At 43.5% G+C, this 6,282-nt stretch overlaps 1 protein-coding gene across 12 annotated transcripts in view; it reads left to right on the forward strand.

The window, feature by feature from the left end:
• LOC142796266 (uncharacterized) overlaps nucleotides 1-6,282 on the forward strand; it is a 112,873-nt gene that overhangs the window by 76,418 nt on the left and 30,173 nt on the right. For 2 of the 12 annotated variants that reach the window (XR_012893678.1, XR_012893677.1), the window contains exon 8: nucleotides 1,729-2,013. The exons of 9 other annotated variants lie outside the window; for them this stretch is intronic. The gene's annotated coding sequence lies outside the window, so the exon portion shown is untranslated. Of the gene's footprint in view, nucleotides 1-1,728; nucleotides 2,014-6,282 lie in introns of those variants that run through there. One more of the 12 variants, XR_012893676.1, reaches the window with a different exon arrangement.

Here is a 6,282-nt window from a genome sequence, read left to right on the forward strand (position 1 = left end):
CCAACCCTGCCAATTGTAATGTAATTACATCTGGAATTACTGTATGCACTCGACTAAAGGTTGTGCTCGTGCGAGGGCCGCTTTTCTCAGCCAGGCAGTCCAATTTCTGGCAGGGAGTTCTCTTAGTTCGTTGTTAATTAGTCCGTTGTTAACCTTTTTTGCGCTTCAGCTGTTTAAGACATGGAATACCAACTAGCCCGCTCCCACACATTGCTTCTGGGGGGGGGGGGGGGAGATTATCTCGCCAGCAACTGGCAGCGTCGTGTCTCACAACCGGCACATTTCACAAGAGCATACCTGCCCCGTCAAATGTACGAATTTCGACCGCGCTTACGATTTTACGAAAATTTTACGAAAAATATTTCATTTCCGATAAAAAAGATTAAATTAGTAAGATAGTGTGGACTCCGCGATTGGCTACGACGCATTGCCCAAAGTACGCGTGCGACCAGTACATTCACTGTCTTCTACACTGCCTGTGGTTGTGATTGCCACAACCGCTGTCGACGAAACCGCGGTCGTTCGATGCGATCATGTATGACGGCAACGTTACTGATAGAACTCCGAAAGTGTGCGCACAGCCAGCGTTCTACCAGTCAAAGCAACGCGGCTTTCTGCAAACTGTGTGGATAAAACACCAACAGTTGTGATCATAGGTAGCATAAAACGACTTAGTTTTGAAGGTACGTGGATTAAAAAGAAAACTACCATTTCCCGCAACCGCCACGCATGCACGAAACCCCGGTCCCAGTGATGCAATAGCGATTTACAAGCTCTGAGGGCACGTGGCTGACGCAGCGGTAGAATAAAGGCGGTAAAGTCGTGAAAAAGGCTAGAAGCATACTGGCGTTCCTGTTCAAAGAATCTAGTATCGAGCAAAGCCAAAGCTTTGACGTGCTTCCACGGCAGCCAGCTGCGCTGTCCCATTCATTCACATGTGAAGACATACGCGAGTCGTTTTGAAGAAAACCGATTTTTTTGCTAGCTGTTTTGATGATGTAAAATTTCGGGAGGAATCGCACTCCCTCTTTGAGACTCTCACCTTTGTGGTAAACCCTACTATCGTGTGTTCGGCCATTCCAAGCCATTATGAGACCACAGCACCGATGTTTGCGCTTGCGTTTGGGACTGCACCTCCCCTTGTTTTTTTCATGATGTTTTCTTTTTTTCTTTTGGTGCCAAAAATGTGCAGAAATAATTGAGTGTGTCGATTTGACTTATGGCGGCAAAACATGGTTATGCTTGTATCTAAAGGCAAATCCATCAAGGTACAAATTAAAAAGAACAGTTTGCACAAAGATGACATGGCTTGTAATATTTGTTTTTATAAATGATATGACCTTGTGTATAACATTTCGCTGCCTTCCCCAAATGTTGTGCCCAATCTAGGACCGTTAAGGGATAATAAATGATAATATATAATGTCTCTTTTATATAATGCCACACCAGGCAACCAAGGGACAACTAATGCGGCTTTCTTCTACCTAGAAATCTGATGTTTCTATCTTGTGTCAACTTGCTTTTTTCTTCTCTGTACACTGCTTTTGTACGTTTGAACTCCGGTGTGCAGCCATAATGGAAGGAAAGGCACTTGTCTCTTCTGCTAATGTCATCCTTGTTTGTTTATATCAGCACTGCCATGTTCCATCATGACTAGGCAAATAGTCTTGAGTGTGCATTCTATTTGTGATTAGTACCAGTGTTGTAACCCTTCGGAAATGTCGGCAGGCTTGCAGGCTTGCCTCGACGCCACCATTTGTGTGACAGTAGGATTGCAGACTGACCCTAAACCACCGGTCGTCGCACTGGTTGTCAAGCGCTCCAGAGGCAGGCCTGTGAAAAGTTCCCGAGGCAGACCAGTCAAGAGTTCCCGCAAAAGAGTCGTGCGTAAAAAATGAAGCAGTTGAACCGCACTCTCCTGAATGCTCGTCAGGTTCCAGTAATATTGTCATCATCCCACACCCACAAGCTTGTCAGCAGCTGACAATCTGAGCTGGGATGCTGCAGCACGAGGTTCGTGAAGTGTGCCTGACTAGTTGTGGATTCTATTCGGTATATGGTAGAGCTTACTTCTTTCTCTTCTTCGTTTTCTTTGTGGGACACCGTACACCTTTTTTAGGGCGAAAATTTTCTAAAATTCAATTCTATTGTACATGTTAGAATGTAGTAAAAACTGAAACTGGCCCCGTCAGAAATCATCCTCATTGTGTAGTCGTGATGGTTGGCTTGTTGCTGGCAGCCATGATATTGTCATGTGGTCGTGACATTAATGATGGCAGCACTCAGTGTGTTGAGCATTTGGTGAAACTTGTGCCCGGGTAAGATAACTCAAACGACAAGCTGGGTGTGGTGTGCATTGATAGCAGCGAACAGAGCATTGCTTATCGATTGCCAGAAGAATGAAACTGATCACTTGCGAAACTAATCGTCAGCGAAATGCATCTATCATACAGTATCCTTCCAGCATTATTGCTGGTGCTAGGTAAGCTCTCAAATGAACTTGACTACTATTCGCATCCTTCATGTAATCATAACCGAATGATCGCAGATAATCTCAAAACTTCCTGAACATCGTAGTGCAGTCTGGACGAAGGGCTGCTAACAGTTTCCATGGTTCAGACCCAAATATATACAAAGAAAGTGGGAAACATGTGGCAGCATGTATTTCTCGTTTTCTTCATTGCAGAAGTGCGATGTTGCCTTTGTCATTGACCTTGTTGAGTAAACCTGCACTACGTTTTGCCCAAAAAAATGCTGTGCAGAACGGACACTGTGGTTGAAAGGTTTTTTCAATAACATGGCAGACATTGTGAACTGTCTGGCTTGTCATGTGTTTGTGCATCTGGAAATCAACTATGATTTTTCCAACTCAGTTGGAGCATTGTCAACCATTATTCAGTTTTCATTTTTATGTGTTAGAAACTTGCAATGCGTCACCTGCTCAGTGGTGGCTGTTGTAGCACGGCATCGCACGGGTCGTTTGAAACTGTCTTCTCGGTACTTCATTTCAGTTTCATGAATTGCAGTGCCCTCTTACGTGCACGTTTAAAGTTTAAAGCCATATCGGCAGATATATCAGTAAAGGGAAATAATGAATACTATAAAAAAGAAGAGAGAATCTTTTTAAGGGATCTTTTATTTTTTTCCGTTCGAGACACATTAATGAAAACAAACAGACTGTAAAAACCAAGGAAAGCATGGAGATTACAGTGAAACCCCTTTATAAGAGGCATGCCCCAGCAGCAATTCTTGTCTTTTATATGAGATGTCTCTTATAAAAAGGGTAGCATGTATGCATTTATCTATCAACCCGTATTTAACTGTGGACACATTGGTGTCTCTTATATCACTATCTCTTATTAAGACGTTTGACTGTAATAGTAGTACAGTGCAGACCACTTATAGCGTAACCGCTTATAGTGCAGGACCCGTTACCATGTGACTCTTCTTGATTCCCATTTATCCTCTCGTAGAACCCCATGTATATGCACACTGCTTATTATGCAGTCCCCCCAATATGAAAGACCAGTTATAATGCAATTGCCGGAAAATCTTTGTAACGAATTTGGTAATGTGTGCACTTCTTAAAGGAAGTGTGCCTTTGGGGAGCGAGTGTCAAGGCCGTAACGGAGGAGGAGGGGAGTGAACGAATTAACAAAGGTTGAAGGGAAGGAAAAGAAAAAGAAGAAAGACTGCTGATTGCTGCATGGGCTTGCCGACTGAAGGAAGAGGGCAGTTGCCAAGCAACAGATGAGCCTTTTCTACTTTTTCACCCATAGAGTTAATATACAAACACTAAAGGAAAAGCTTAGTATAACCATCAAAGCGCTCACATCTTGGAACATTGTCAATGTTGCCATTACAATATTTGAAAGAAGCGCTAAATACATTAGTTTAAAGCACTCAAATTCTCCCTCTCGAAATAATAAGCAAGTGTGTTCACATATTATAAACAAACCAAAATTATGTGGTGTTTATTAAAACTACTTTTAAAAAAATGCAATGGTCATTTATTTAATTTGCTGCGTGCGGAAAAATACCGTTTGCAATTTTATTTACTAGGTAGCGCCACCGTCTTTTTACTGTATCAACATTCGGGAGCAGGGCTGTGCAGTGTGCTGCCCATTCCGCCAGCTTGCTTGGGCCTCGTCGGTGTATTTTGTTGCCATGAGCCAATAACTCGACTTTACGTGACAGTTTTTTACTGCGATGCAACAGAGGTCAACGAAACGGAAAAAGTGTCGGGGTTATTGCGGTATGCAGTGGCAAGTGTGAGCGTACATCACCCAAAAATTGAGTATCGTTCCATCATGGAGGCACCTGTGTGGTTATAGGGTTTATGACATAGGCCATATGGGCAGCTCTTCCTCTAGAGTCTGTATATTAACTCTGTTTGCACCTGTGCTGGCTACAGTGTACCAGCTGAGTGCAGCTGAACATTTCACGTGCGACCCTCATCAACTACCCCATGGTCGTAGCTTCCTGTCAGGAAAAGCATTGTCGTTGTTGAGCTTGCTACAATTATTGCGTTTGCTACCTCGCCGCTAAATTTGAAAGCTTTACGGCTTGATGACGTGAGCTTTCGCCTTCGTTACCAGTACGCAGTCCTATATAAGCTTGGCAGGCTTTTGCTGTCCTTGATCTCCCGGCTGCGAACGCAAACTTCAAATTGTCATGGGATCGTGACGTGGACGAAGGAAGCAGACTTGATGTTCAGATGAAAACTGTTCATTTAGCCGAACTTGTGGCCCGTCAATGAAAAGTCAGATTGTGCCAACACAATGGCACTGATAGCGGCAAACAGAGCGTCGACCGTCGATCACCTGAAAAGCAATGACGTGCGTCAGCATTTATACATGTGCCACCAAAATTACAGCGCTATCGCTAGTAGCGACATAAGTTCAGAAGAATCTGTTATCTTCCTGTTGTGGGCATAATCGCATCGGAAGGTCCTACAATTATCGTGATCATTCTTTCGTCAGTGGGTGTGGTTACGCAAGGCAGTGCATACACGTGTAATGCGGCAATAAGGAAGTTTGAGAAAGGAGCGTGGCAGTATCATGCACCCTGTTATCGGTTCAGTGCTCGAGTGAGAACTTTTCTATGCCCAATTTTCATGTCCTTAATAAACTTCTCGCAACAACATAACGAATGGCAGTGTAGGCCTAAATTGCTTTGGTTGCATTTTAATAGAGGTCGCGTGCGATCTATAATTGCGGGTTTGGTATGGAATCAGCGAAACTCTTTGCAGTGGCTGTACTTGAAGGGTAGGAATGCATATCGTTAATGGAAACAAGGATGGCACGTGTAGCACTTGATTGGTGGTTCGATCACGATTCGATTGTGATGAAATTTGGTGTGTGCTCGTGAAATTGAATGATTGGTGTCTTTCAGTATGGGAAATTCTAGACATGATGCAGCTTTAGTTCTATGATGCGCATCATGAAGATGGTCTCGTAAGTAGTCAGTGAATTTCTGTGATAGTGCTCCCCCCCCCTCCCTCTTTGTGTTCAAGTCATTGGCAACATGGGTCTTTGAACATTGCCTTTTTAACATTTCAAAATTCAAATTGTGGTATGAACCATGCATCGCTTGCTTGTTTTTCGAACACACGAGGCTGCATGCTCAACATGTTTCCCGCAACAGCGACCCTGAAAGAGGTTGTTTTGAATATAGTAGGGTGCTGCTTACAGTGCAGATATTTGCTTCTCCCGCGACGTACATTATAAGCGGTTTATACTCAAATTGTATCAATGTGAAGAAAGTAAAGTGGACGAAAAGATAATTTGCTGCTGGCAGGTACTGAACCTGCGACCATTGAAGAACACGTCCGGTGCTGTACCACTGAGCTGCAGCTGGGGTCAGCCTGCCCGCCCTCTTTATGGCATATATATGCGCATTTAAACGTGTATATAAGGAAGACACTTTTTTGTTTTTGTTATAATGGGGTTCAAGTGTTAAGGTGGTACGTAGTGTTTTTAACCCAGCTGCTGTGTTGATTGGCACTGACATCCTGCTCTCGCTGAAGAATTTCCAGTCAGCGCTGAGGTCGGCAACACGTGGTGTGACAGACAGAAAGAAAGAAAAAAGAAAAAGTTCGGACTGCTTAGTCTGATTTTTGTCTATAAGAAAGCTGCACTTAGTTGCCATGTGTCTTCCCATTCTTTCTTTTGCAATGCGGTGTTTCGACTGGTTTTGCAACAAGTTATGTTACTCTTTTTTGGCAGTGAAAGTTGGTCTTGAAATCGATTGGCGCAATGAGGAGTTATTTTTCATGTTGTG

The sequence above is a fragment of the Rhipicephalus microplus genome, chromosome 2, assembly GCF_043290135.1.
Source record: "Rhipicephalus microplus isolate Deutch F79 chromosome 2, USDA_Rmic, whole genome shotgun sequence".
NCBI classification, from domain to species: Eukaryota; Metazoa; Arthropoda; class Arachnida; order Ixodida; family Ixodidae; genus Rhipicephalus; species Rhipicephalus microplus.